Source organism: Arvicanthis niloticus, chromosome 4 (assembly GCF_011762505.2).
Source record: "Arvicanthis niloticus isolate mArvNil1 chromosome 4, mArvNil1.pat.X, whole genome shotgun sequence".
NCBI lineage: Eukaryota > Metazoa > Chordata > Mammalia > Rodentia > Muridae > Arvicanthis > Arvicanthis niloticus.
In genome coordinates this window covers 131980229-131993750 of record NC_047661.1, presented here as the reverse complement: position 1 = coordinate 131993750, position 13522 = coordinate 131980229, and the positions used below count along the sequence as shown (strand labels likewise).

The following is a 13522-nucleotide window of genomic DNA, read 5'->3' as shown; positions in this document are numbered from 1 at the left end:
AGTAAGCATAGCTACGTCTAACTTATTTTTTAACACAAAACCAACAAAAAACTAATAGTAATGTAATTTTACTTATTTTCAAATTCACTTGAATTTTACACTCATATTTACATTTACTAATTTTTAACTCTATTTTATTATTTTATATGTAATTTCATGTGAGATTTTCATAACGAATGTATAATTTTCCTTCTTTATTTCCTAGGTACTCATGTTTCCTAATATAAATTCTATCATGAATACTGTTATTTTATCTTTACAAATCCCAGATTATCTCACACTTAATTTATTGTGAATATTTATGTCTTTTTAATATTTATCAATTTTTTAAATGCCAAGCATTTACAGTAATTCATAAATAATTCTAATTTCTTTCCTGGGTTATGTAACTTAAAAAACTAGTAACGTAGTTTTAATGAAAAACATTTTTAATATTTTAGGTCAGCAAAGCGTATCAGTCTTTGAGAAAAATAAATTCTTTAAAATTGACAAGATATATTCACAAACATATTTTTACAATTAACTATGTGTATCTGTTGTTAAGAAAATGTTGTGATCAAGGCATTTGGGTACTTTACTTTTTGTTTGGTTTTGAGACAGGATACCACTGTGGTCTCACTCAGAGCTCTTCCTGTCTTTGCCTTCTGACTGCTGGGATTAAAGGCAAGTCTGGTTCTAATCTTTCCCAGTATCATGTGATGGCTTCAGAGGCTCCTGGCAGGGAACCTAATGTGGCCATTCAGAGACTCAGGAACCTGGGCAAGACTCTACAGCTCCTTTGCTCCTGCACTTCACAGAGCAATTTCTTTGCTACTGCTGCAAACTTTACTGTAAGTTGAGGGTCTGTTCCCCTACTAGGACAGATGCTGTGGCCTCTGTGACTTCCCTACTGGACGTGGAAAACCATGTCCCTTAGTCACTTTTTTCAAGCCAGGTAACTCATCAGCTATATTTAGAGCTCAGATCTCTCCAAGGACCTCGTTCTCACAAAGGTTTCTTTTCTCCAGGGACCAAGATGTCAAGTTTCTCCTTAATTGTGCGAATCATATTTTGATTCAGTCGAGGGCCCTGGCCTTGGGATGCTCAAACTGTCTTCAGAATGAATCTTCCCCCCTTATTTACACCACTGTAGAAACAGCTTCAGACACACCCACTTGAGGTCAGTTCTCTTATGATTACAAATTGAGTCAAGTTCACAATGACGACCAATCTCCACATTACATGCGCAGTGTTATTTATCGAGGTCAACAAGTTATAAACCGAAACTCATAAAATAATAATTAGTGATGTAATTAAGAAAGGATAGACTGAAGCAAACTGACAACTGCTGTTAATAGGGCTTATGTTTAATATGTAATAATCTATCTTTACTCTTTGAACATGGAGTATATAAAAATCTTTAGGATATTTAACTTTAGTTAAAAATATTAAATATTCAGTTCCCATAAATAAACTGATCAGTTATATAATATTTATTATCTGAAAATAAAGAGAAAAAATTTAATGCTCAGAGATATTCCTTTTTAAAGGCATGTATTATATAAAACGGAAAAAATTAAAATTCTACATGGGAAGTTTCAGCAGCTTATTTGTATGTTGGTCACGGGGTACCACTCCATTCCCTGTGTATTTCCCCCGTTAGAATCTCAACAGTGGTTTGGTGGTATTGACGTCTACTCCACTGGTTCTGGCTTTTAGAGTTGTCTCATTCTATCTAATCCTCAGCTTCACTCTTTCCTTTCTTCTTTCCTTTTTGAGAATCGGCACCTCCCTGCTAAGAGAATTTTGCAAAACATCTTTCTAATTCTTTAATGTCCCTAGAGACTCATATCTAGCAGTTGATCTTTTAAGATTTGAAAGTGTTAGTGCCTGTACTCTTGATAATAAACTGACAGTGTTTAATGGGAAAAAGTCATCAAAGTTGTATACCGGGAAGACAGACCGTTGCACAATGCCAGGAAGACAGATCGGCGTCACTGACCAGTTCAGCTACCATCCAGGCTCAGATCTAACACATCCACTCCATTTAAGAGCTGCTGGAGTAGTAAAGGAGGAGGTCCTGCAGTACCAGATGACATCACTGCGTAGGGCCACTCCTAGGCCCACAGGCTGGCCCAGCGCCGAGCCACTGTGGCTGAAGCCTGAGTCACTGCCCTGTTGGGAGACAGAGAGCACAGGGCAGTCTGGGTGGCCTACGAGAAGGAAGTCTGGAGCGCCCATGAAACGCATCGCCAGACGCCCTGCCTAGCCATAAGATCTCCCTGACTCTGGGCAATAGCAGAGTATTTTAGAGGAGTCTCCACAGTGGTCCGGTATTTATGGTGTGTCCAAAACCAGAAAACTTAAACTAGACCAAAGACTCATTGTAATGAGTACTTGCATGTAAAGCTTTTTGAACACTGACAACAGAAATATACTGAGTGACATACAGAAGATTCCAAATGTCACTATGAGGAACAAATATGAGCCGGAGAGGTGGGATAGGTGGAGGAATGGAGTGGTGAGGTGGAACTGGAGACTCAGTAGTGATAGGTGTGAGGCACAGCTGGGCACTGAGGACGAGGGAATTATACAGTTGCTGAGTAGGGTCTAGGGCGTGTTGTGCAGCAGCCTGGAGCTAACACTCAGACACAGCCCCTGAACGTGCTTCCCACTCTTGTGATCACCTGCATTCTGAGCAATGACAGTATGTCCAAGATGAGGAATAGCTGATGTTCTGGATTGGATCTCCTCAAAAGACCTCTATAGTCCATGCTGGCCTGGAGGCAACTTTGGTATTCGTGTATAGCTTCCCCAGGCCATGTTGAAGCTGGAGGTTCTGGTGGATGTCCCTGGTCTTAGCAGCTTGGAGCCATTTTGATGCCTCTGACCTGAGTTACCTCCAAAGGCCATGTAGATATCCCAGGTCTGTTCTGCCACCTGAGGCTTCCCTGATGACTGTAGAAAGGCATGCTTCTACCAGGAGCCATGCTAATGTGAATGGCCTGTGCTGCCACCTAAGGTCATGGTGATGTTCAGGTTCTTGCTGCTGCTAAGGGCCCTGTCTGGGTCTGTGTTGATATCTGTGGCCTGTGTTGCAGTCCAAAGCTAATGCTTGTGGGCTATGCATTTGGTGGTGGTGAGGTTGGCTGGTTGGTTGGTTGGTTGGTTGTTCAGTTGGTTGGTTGGTTTGATGTGAGTACCTGAAGTCATGGTAATGTTTTTGGCTTATGCTGTGATGGCATCCATGGCCCAGGCAGAGGCAGAGGAGCATGTTGATATCCATGGTTTGTACTGCCACTGGAGATCATGCTGAGGTCTGCAGTACATGCTGATACTAAAGACCATGTAGATGTCCTTGGTCCCAAACTGTAACCAGAAACCATGTGTAAGTCTATGTTTGATGCTCCTCTCACAGACTGTAAAGGCAATGGAAGCTACTTTTGCTGTGGTATTGATGACTGCAGACTCACAGTTGAGAAAGAAGGACTTCTGTGACAACCACAACCCTCTTCTCCAAAAGTAACAGCCTAGAGAGAAAGCCATTGAAGGAATTCTTAAAAATTGTGATAAGATGCTGAATTATAGCTCTTCAATATTGGCGGCTTCTGGCAGAGTGCGGGTGAGGAAAGAGTTTGTTTATGGGTCTGGCCACTGGGAGTTTGACCCACTGGACTGTGTATATGGGAAACAGAAATTAGAATTTATTTTCCTCTTCTTTTTAACTGGTTTGGGGGAGGGGGTGATCCAAAGGGTGGGAGAGTGGACCTGGGAGGACTGGGAAGTAAGGTGCTTAGGGTTCATAATAGCAATTTCCCAAATAATCACTAAAAATATTTTGAAAAAAGTTGTAAACTGGAAAGGAAAAGGATTGGGTTATAAACTGAGGATGAGTTAAGAATTATGAAACAAGTTTTGCACATAATTTTATGCACAGGAGTAAACTATGTAAACATATATGTCCACATAAGTTAAAAATATTTAATTAAATAAAACAAATGTTTTATATTACTGGAATATATTGTATTGTACTTTAGTTTCCATGTACTGGTAGTTAGAATTTATTGTATTATAGTTTAATTATAGACTTTTCATATACATGTTGCTTCCTAAATACTTGGTTGTTTTATCTTCTATGTCATTTTAGATGCTGTATCACAGACATGCTGTGTCTCAGGAGACGGCTCAGCAGGTAGGTGTACTTGCTTTTGCAGAGGACGGCCCAAGTTCATTTTCTAGAATCTGCTGGGTGGCTCACACCTCTCAATATCCTTACCTTCAGCCCTCTAGCTTCTGCATACACACACACACACACACACACACACACACACAGAGGGGGAGAGAGAGAGAGAGAGAGAGAGAGAGAGAGAGAGAGAGAGAGAGAGAGAGAGAGAGTTCACCAATGTGTCCCTCTGTCATGGGTAATACAGGAAGAAAAATGATAAAAATAATCATCCTGGCTGCCAGTGATTATAAGTTTGTTTCTGTAGAATATTATGATTGAGATATTAAGATGTGTGGGTACATAATATGAAAAGTTGCTTATAAGTGCAAAGCGTAAGAGCAGATGCAAAATACGGTAAGATAGGTTATGGCAGCGGATCTGCAAATGTCATGTGACCTACAGAAATTTACATGGTCCATTCATATCAAAGTGTGTAAAGCCCCGAAAGAAGAATGAATTAACTGAAAGCTACATTATTTTACCACATTTTACATGTGTACTTGTTTATGGTGTGTAAATGGCAAACCTTTTTAAAATAATAAATATTTCCTCAGTCTGAGTTCAATGCCTGTACCCTTGTTTCATCAGGATGGTAATTACTGTTTCATCTGGAAAGGATACACACAGTTGCTTTGTTGGAACACACTCACCCGACCCCACCAATACACACACACACACACACACACACACACACACACACACACACACACACTACTCAACAAACCCATCAATTAGATACCCATGGTGTCTAATTTTTGCTTGGTATAACTGTGGTCCTTTGATGACTCCTTTAATTCTCCACACCCATCTTGCTGTGAAGTTTGCAAATTTCTTCAGGGTTGAAATTTCCTCTGGTTGATTTATTGGTTTTCCCAATAACAGCTCCTCACAGCAACCCACTCGTCAGAGCAGACTGTACCAGCTACTTGCTAATATGTGAAGTAAACCCACTTTTCCTAAGGTAATGGTATGTGGGACCTGGGAGAGGCCAACAGTTACCACAGTGTGGCTGAGCCATGCCACCATGGAAACTCATGGTTGGTGTCAGCACAATTCTCTGTCCTAACACGTCTTCTCTGATCTTAGAAACAATCCCAACAGTAGCACATTCTGAGGTTAATATATTCTTTTTCAAACATTCCAAGGGATTGTTTCCCTTGAAAAGAATGAAAGTTTTAGCTCTACTATTATTATACATTTGATTTAAACAGACAGTCAGCCTTGCTTTTGAGAAGTTCAGTGGTGTGCGCCATACTTAGCTCTTGTAGCACTTTTTGTTTCTTCAAGTTCCTCCAAATTCCAAGGAACTTCCACAAATTTCTACCACTTTTAAGTTCCACAGAAAATGGATTTCTATGATGATGTCATTTATTTGGATTTATTGGTAGCAAAACAAAACAGAAAGAAAATTTATAAGCTTTTTATTTCTCTTTAAATACAAAACATTTTAAATATCTGTGCTTATGAAATTTATTAATACAATATTTTTCTAAGTGCTTCCATTTTGATTACATTTTTCAGAACTGATCCAAATAAAAGAAGCAATTCCTCTCATGAAAATAGTACTAAAATGCAAATATTATTGATAAAAGGCTATAATTTGTAATTTTATGTTTAAGAAGGAATGAAAATAACTTGAATGTATTTGAATGAAAGTTAAACCCAGAAGGTTTTGGTGTTAAACAGTGCATAAATTGGAAAGCAGATTTTACAAAGTATATTATGTACTGTCCTTAATTATAGCTGCAATGTAAACACCTTGAATTGATCGGTAGTTGTCACAAAATTTGATCCTTCTTTATATTTTGAAACTGGGAAATCAGTGTCAAATCCATATAAAAGTGTTTTTCTAACGTTAAATAACAAATGAACAACTAATTTTTTTAAAAGAAAGATTTGTTAAAATCAGTGGGTGTTTACTGTTTTACCCTGGATTAAGGTTTGTTAGACTTCTTAGGATTAGGTCTGTATCTATCATGGGCTACCGATTTGACTTCACTGATATAATTACTTTAAATTAAAAATGTTATCCTATTTTGTGTTCAGAAGTGGTTCACTGACTGGAACTTGTCTGGGACAGCACTTTGAAGTGGCCTGTTTCTGTGATCACACAGTCAGCAGAGGGTGAGCAAGAGCATAAGCCACCAGCTCTGGGACAGCTCACAGAGTCCCTCAGTCCTGGAGGAGAGCACTATTTGAAAAATACATAATCTTCACATTTCCTTAGCAAGGCTTCTCACTGTATTGTATACTCCAATGCACTGTATTGCATACTCCAATGCACCGCTATGTTCAGACTGTGATAGACGGTCAGTTTGGCTTGCCACCCTTCTCACGCCTTTCCTGTGTGGCCCAACTGCAGTGAGCCAATGTTGCTGATCACCTTCATTCCTCACAGCACCAATCCACACCAACCTTCTAGGGCTACATCTTGACACTGTCCCAGCCTTTACTCTACCAACTTAATTTGCTTCCCACCTTTTAATTCGAGACTGAATTAATCAATTCTTTCTTTAAGCATTTAAAAATCGGATCTATTTAGTAAATTTAGATACCTATAGAAACTAAGTGTCATTTGTGTGTATCTGTTACTATATCTAATCTATTATTTAGTATCTATCTGTCATTTATCAGTCTATTTATATCTATAATCTATCACCTATCATCAATATATTTATGTCTATCATCCATTTTAATTATTACCTATCAATCTCTCTGCCATCTATCACCAATATGTTATCCATATATCATTAACATCATCTGTCATCTACTTGTTATTTATCATGCATCAACATTTATCATCTATCAATATCTATCTATCATCATGTTTCTAATTTTACCATTCTTCTATATCAGTCTTCTACTTATCATCTATCTGTCTATCTGTTATCTATATATCATCTATCTATTTTTTATCATCTATGTATCTATTTCTACCATCCTCTCTATATCTATCTCCTATTTATCACCTATCATCTATATACCACACTCATATCCTTGCCATAAAAATAAACTGATGTTGTATTCTTGGCAAGGGTGTCCATATTCAAATGAAGATACTAGATGGACATAGACATATTTTCCTAGGTGGATGTATACAAATTGAATGTTTGGAAGATAAAATGAACTAATGGACTCTAAACCCAAACTTCTGACTTAAATCAGCCATTCTCCTAGAATTAAAAAGTCATATTTATATTAAATCTACAGATGCACTGGACTAAGAAGCATTGCTTGGCATCTATAATTATCATTTCAATTTGTCTGCTTGGACATCTCTAAAGAGATGATGGTCTAGACCCCCCATTAAGAGTGGATTAGTGTTCCTCTAAAGCTCTTTCTATTTCATGATATTTTGATGCGCTTTAAAACGAAGTAAATTTGAAGAGTTCTCCTGTGTTTCTGATTATAAAGATGGATCCCTAAAGCCAGCTCTCAACAGAATTGTGGTGGTGAAATAATCGAGCAATTATATATTGCTTGCGTGCATGCATTTCCATGTTCTTCACAAGGGTTGCCTCTGAAAAATAGGCACTTAATGAAATTCTTAGCTCAGGCTACAGTGACTTCTTTGACAGAGTGAAGCTGTTAGGGAGATGTAAGCATAGCCATTATAAGCCGGTCATGATTAATAATGGTGTCTGATGAATACATAGTGGCTCTTTGCTGTACTGATGGTGGGTGATTATACACTGGAGCTGTTGTCGAATGCTTCCGTATAAATTAGATGAATGGGTTCCTTGTTAAGAATTTTAAAAGGCAAATGATATTGACTACATATATATGGCTAGAGGCCAAAGAAATATTTTTAGTTATTCAAATCCACAGCTAAGGGGATATTCTAAGGACATCACATATCTAGACAGGCATGTAAATTTTGAGTTGCATTTTATTATCATTATTTTTCTTTCTAGGCATCAGACAGACATTTTGTTTTAATGAACTTCTGTCCCAAACAACACAAACTACAAAAATATCCAGAAATATATCTAAAAGATCAGTGACATGACCCATGAGCTTATAAAATATCTTTTTATGTAAAGTTTTAAACTAACTTTTTAAAAATTAGCAAAAAGAGTAGTGGGCTTCATTGTTTCTTCATAGTCTGCTCTTAGTCATTTGTCTTCTGGTGGCCTTCTCCATACCCCAACCCCATCTGCTTTTACTGTCCTCCCTGTTCCAGTACATCCTGTCTGCTTTCGTTTTACACAAATAACACCATCCATCTTTTCCCTTGAGTTACTTACCTTCTGGTGCTATGATAAAATTCCATGACCAGAAGAAAGCTTTATTTTATATTATGGTGTAAGAGGGATGGAGTCAACACTGGCAGACAGCAGGATCAAGTGGGCCAAACATTGAGCAGGAAGTTAAGAATGCTACAAACCCTCAGAGACCACCCCTAGTGTTACACTTCCTCCTCCCTACCTCCAGTGATGAACATCCCTGCCAACTTCCACCTACCAAGAGTTCCTTACCTCCCCTAAACATCACTAGTAACTGAGAATCAAGTGTTCAAATACCTGAGTTCATAGGGGTTATTTCTCATTGAAACTGTCTCATCCTTTGCCTTTAAGTAAGATCTTTTCTTTACTCTGCTGGTCCTGAGACCACATGTCCTGATACACACACTTGCATGTAAACACTTACCAAATGAGGCTCTTCATTTGGTAAGCAAAAATATGTGTTGTTGTCTTTCCAAATCCAGCACAATCCACTTAACACAATGATCCGATCCGAAGTTCCTCACATATTACTGTAGATTCAGTGATTTCATTTTTCTTTGCAGATGTATAAAATGCCATTCTGTATATACCACAGTTTCTTTATTCAGTGACAGATATCAGACTGCCTCTATTTCTCAGCTATCATCACAAGCCACAGATTTAAATGTGTAAATGTATATCTTTGCCATAGAATTAGTTTTTGAGCATCAGCTAGAGCATTAAGGCCGGACTCTTATGGTAGTTTCATTTGTAACATTTCCTGAAGCTCCATACTGGTTTTCCACAGTGGCTGCACAGTTAACATTTCACCAGCAGTAAACAAGGATCTGCCGTGCCCAATTTGTCACCAACATATGTCCTCCTTTGCCTTCTTAAATTGAGTCTACCTTAAGTAAGATGGACATTCAAGGTTGCCCAAAAAACAAACAAACAAATAAATAAACAAACAAACACAGTGGGAAGCAATGACAGTATCATCCACAATCCAGAAAGACTCGGTATCCATAAGTAGAATGAGACTAAATCTTGATCTCTAACCTAGCTCAAAAATCAAAATAGATAAAAAAAACAAATGTAAGTCCTCAAATTTTGAAATATTTCAAGACACAAGCACAGGCAATAGCATTCTCAAAGCACAGAAAATAACCACAAGAATCTACAAACGGGATAACATGAAATAAAAGGTCTCAGCATAAATAGGAAAAGTATGGCCAGAGCGCAGAGTTGGGGGAAGGGCAGTGCAGCTACCCACATGGCAGCAGGTAGCATCTGCAAGCTCCCCAGAACTGCAAAAAATTAACCAGAGAAAAAGAAAAAACACCAATGCCAAGTAGGTTGAAGAACCAAGTAGATATTTCCCAAAGAAAAACAATAAACAGTACTTGCAACATCAATAAACATTGGTAAAGAGTGTTCAAACTCTCTAACTGCCTGGTAATGCAAATTCAATATAAAGTTTTCATTTTTAAGGTGATAAGTGACCCTCCATCTGAGAAGTCTCCTAGCACATATCAGGTATGTAGCACACCCTGCTGTTTCCCAATAAGCAAAACAAGAGGGATGCTGAGGTGCTTTTCACCAGAGATTCATGGGCCTTTCTTCATAAAGAAAATAATTAAAATCTTTCACAGGTGTGATTGACATAAAGGCAGTTCTGAGAACTCATTGCAAACATGAGCATCTTGCATACTCTTCAAATAATGCACTCTGTCTTTGGGAATTCCAATGAACACTAAACTGCTCTTAAAATGGTCTCATCAGAAGGAAAACAGCATCCCGGGAAAAGAATCTGTACCCACAGATGGTGCCATAGTGTGCTGTGACAACACTTAACAGAGTTTAAGCCGTTACACCACAAGGCTTCCTACCTGTTCAAGCTTTCCCCATACTTAACACCTCCATCCATTGGGGCTGGAGACAGGTTTGAACCAGCTGGTATAGCCTGTGCATACTGTACCCTTTGAGTTGCAGCCCACGGTGGCTGTGCTGGCTCTATGGAACCTACCTCTCATGCTCCCTTCTCCTTCCCCAGTCCTGCAGGTCTACTTTGGATAACTTGTATCATGCATACAGCTCCAAGACCCTCTCCTGGGAAGCCAGTGTTGCCAGCCTCCAATAGCCTCCATGGATTTGCATTCTAAAAAAAATTTCTCTTACACTTTTCTGAGAGAAATTCAAATTCTGTCAAGTATCTTGATGTAAAAACAGATAACATAATGAACTTCAGCACCTAAAAGTAATAATTTTCCTAGCTGGCTCCTGAAAATTATTGTTTGTACCAGATTCTCGGTTAAGTGAGCATGAGGACTTCTTCAGTGCTGTGGACATGGCAAGATCATTAGTTTATCTAGTTAAACATCTGTGCTTAGGAAAGAAACAGGTATTAAATCTCCATTTGATTGATTATGTAAGAAAATTCCCAAACTCTATGTTGACATTAAGATGAAATGAACACAACGGAGGAGATTTGGAGAAAAGCTTCCTGGGGTAAGGGTGCATCTAGTGGATCAGGTGCAAGCATGCATACTATTTTTATGTTATTTCTCTGTTTCCTTTAAAATTCTGAATGTCTGACATAAAGAAGGAGAATAAATCAAGAGAGAGGTTAAGTTTCATCATTACATAGGTATGATGCAGGAGTTTTATTGTGTTTACCAATCAAACAGCAACATCAGTCTGCCGCTTAATATTTTTCTTGCCTAGTTGTGTGGAACCTAATGGCAGCCTTAGAGAGTCAGTCTATCTTTTCTCGTGGCACTAGTGAATAATGCTTAGATGGTTGAGCAGCTGCCGTCATTTTGCTATTTCTAATTTCCTAGCCTACTTTCCCTCTTAATATTGCAATGAGAACATTCATTGTCTAATCAGATCTTCATGACCTGGTCCACCTTTGCCTTGTGGATGCTCTCAATGGGAAGAGAGGATGCTTTGTTGGAGGGGGTGGGCAGAAGGACTGAAGAGCCTGGTTATAACCGGATCTCCCTTTTTCTTCATGTTTGGCTGTTGATGTGGCTTTCAAATGCTTTAATGGAAGGTGTGACCACCCTGTGTCTCTAAGGACAGGCAAATTTAGTTTTTAATTGGTCTTAATTGGTCTTCCATCTTCGTGGTTCATGAAATACTACGTAGAATCATTTTACCAAAGCTACTGACCCCCAGGAGGGTCTGTCTATTGCATGGATGCTGTCTATTGTAGCTGTCTACGGTTGCCTGAGACTGGGCATTGAAGTTGGGCCTGGAAGGGAAGCTAGAACTGAAATCTCTGTGCCAAACAAATAAATATAAAGAGTTCCTGAGAACTGGAGTAGAAGGAGTGGGTATTTAAATAGTCGTCTAGACAAATAGAAGCCAGTGGTGATAAATCTATAATGAACAGCTTTTAAGAATTACAACTGTGTTTTGCATAATAGATAAGAGCAAAAGCCTGTTCTTTTAAATTGACGGGGAAGAATTCGGATAAGCTGCATTAGGAAGAGCGGGTACAGCAAATGAAACTGGTAAGAATACTCAGCAAGTGCATGGCATGCATTCTGTATCAGAAACATAAGGAATTTCACATTAGTTCTCTAAGTATTCTCACTCAAAAGCAAGAGGGACATGGATTTTTATTTAATTAATGGTATGCTTTTAAAACTTAATGTGCCCACTAATAAAGTAGCTTTCAATTTGAAAGCATTTTATTTCCTGTTATCATTCAGTCCTTTTGAATATAGAAATCAAAATTTGGTCTAAAATATCACCATAGAGGGGAAAAGGCATATTTTAGTAGTCCAAGTCTGATTTTTCTCATGCACTCTGTGTGTTAAGTTATACTTTTCAATATGGTTGAAAATGCTCTGAAATCTCCCTCACAGAATTCTTGCGTAATTATAAATGCTCTATTATGATTTTATGAGTACTTATGAAGTCTGCTTTTGTTGTTTTATCTGTGTGGGTAACATAGTCTACTTCTAGTTCATTAAAATTACAGCAAATTCCAATCTACCACCTGCACGGCTGGAGTGAGAGATGAAAGGGAAGAGCCAGCCATTCATGTATCGCCACCGAGACAAAGGCTCACAATGAGCAGGGACCATTGACAAAAGAAGTTGCAATTCAATACACATTTCTTTCTTTAAGTTTGATGAAATTAGTTCTTTAGATTTTATTTATTTCTTGTGTATGTGTGTGCAGTGTCCTTTGGTGGACATAATTGGGCATCAGATCACCTGGACCTACAGGTACAGGTGGTTGGGAGCCATCTCAGGTGAATGACGACAATGGAACTTGGGTTCCCTGGAAGAGCAAGGAGTGCTCTTAGCCACTAAGCTATCCCTCACTTTTGTAAAATTATGTTACAGGAAACATTAACATATTGAAAATGGATAAAATGTTAATTGAGATATCAGAAAAAAAACAGGCCAATTTAAGTTACATGTTTGGGCTCTCGTTGTTGAAATTTCAAATTTAAAAGAAGCACCTGGAGAAATTTCATCTTTCCTAAAGAGCCTGCAACTATTTAAGAACAAGTTCATTATTGTTTATTCTTGATAGTCACAGTCTCTGAAAACACTTGGTGCCCAGAATGCCCAGTTCTGTTTGAGAGCAGCCTTGCCCCACAAATTCTCCTCATGATGGACGAGTTGAACACCAGAGTTTCTCATTGTGACAGTGGCTGCCCACAGTTACTGAGTACTTGGGTTATGTCTGGATGTTCCTAAGATGTGGATTTCAGTTTTATTAATTTCTATTAGTATAAATGTCAATGTTGGGCTGGAGCAATGACTCAGTGGTTAAGGGTACATGCTGCTCTTGCAGAGGATCAGGGTTTGATTCCCAGCACCCACATGGAAGGTCACAAACATCTGTAACCATAGTTCCAAAGTTGTCCTTTCCTGGCCTTCATGGGCTCCAAGAATACACATGATCCAAATATATTCATATACACAAAGTACCATTCATGAGCATAAATATTAAGTATCTCTTATGTGTAGTGGGTACAGTATTAAATAGAGCCGACTTAGGATGTTTATAGACCTCTGGTCAACGTTAAGTGCTTCACACAGTGTCTACTTCCAGCTGGTCATCAGGATTCATTTGTTTTGATGCTTCA

The 13522-nt window shown here is 38.5% G+C and overlaps 1 long non-coding RNA gene across 1 annotated transcript in view; it reads left to right on the top strand.

Annotated features, from left to right (window-relative positions):
* Positions 1–457: 457 nt before the first annotated feature.
* Positions 458–13522, top strand: part of LOC143442165 (uncharacterized) — a 39750-nt gene continuing 26685 nt past the window's right edge. Inside the window, exons 1-3 of the long non-coding RNA XR_013110186.1 lie at positions 458–1159; positions 3398–3601; positions 4127–4171. This is a non-coding gene — a long non-coding RNA (uncharacterized LOC143442165). The remainder of the gene's footprint in view (positions 1160–3397; positions 3602–4126; positions 4172–13522) is intronic.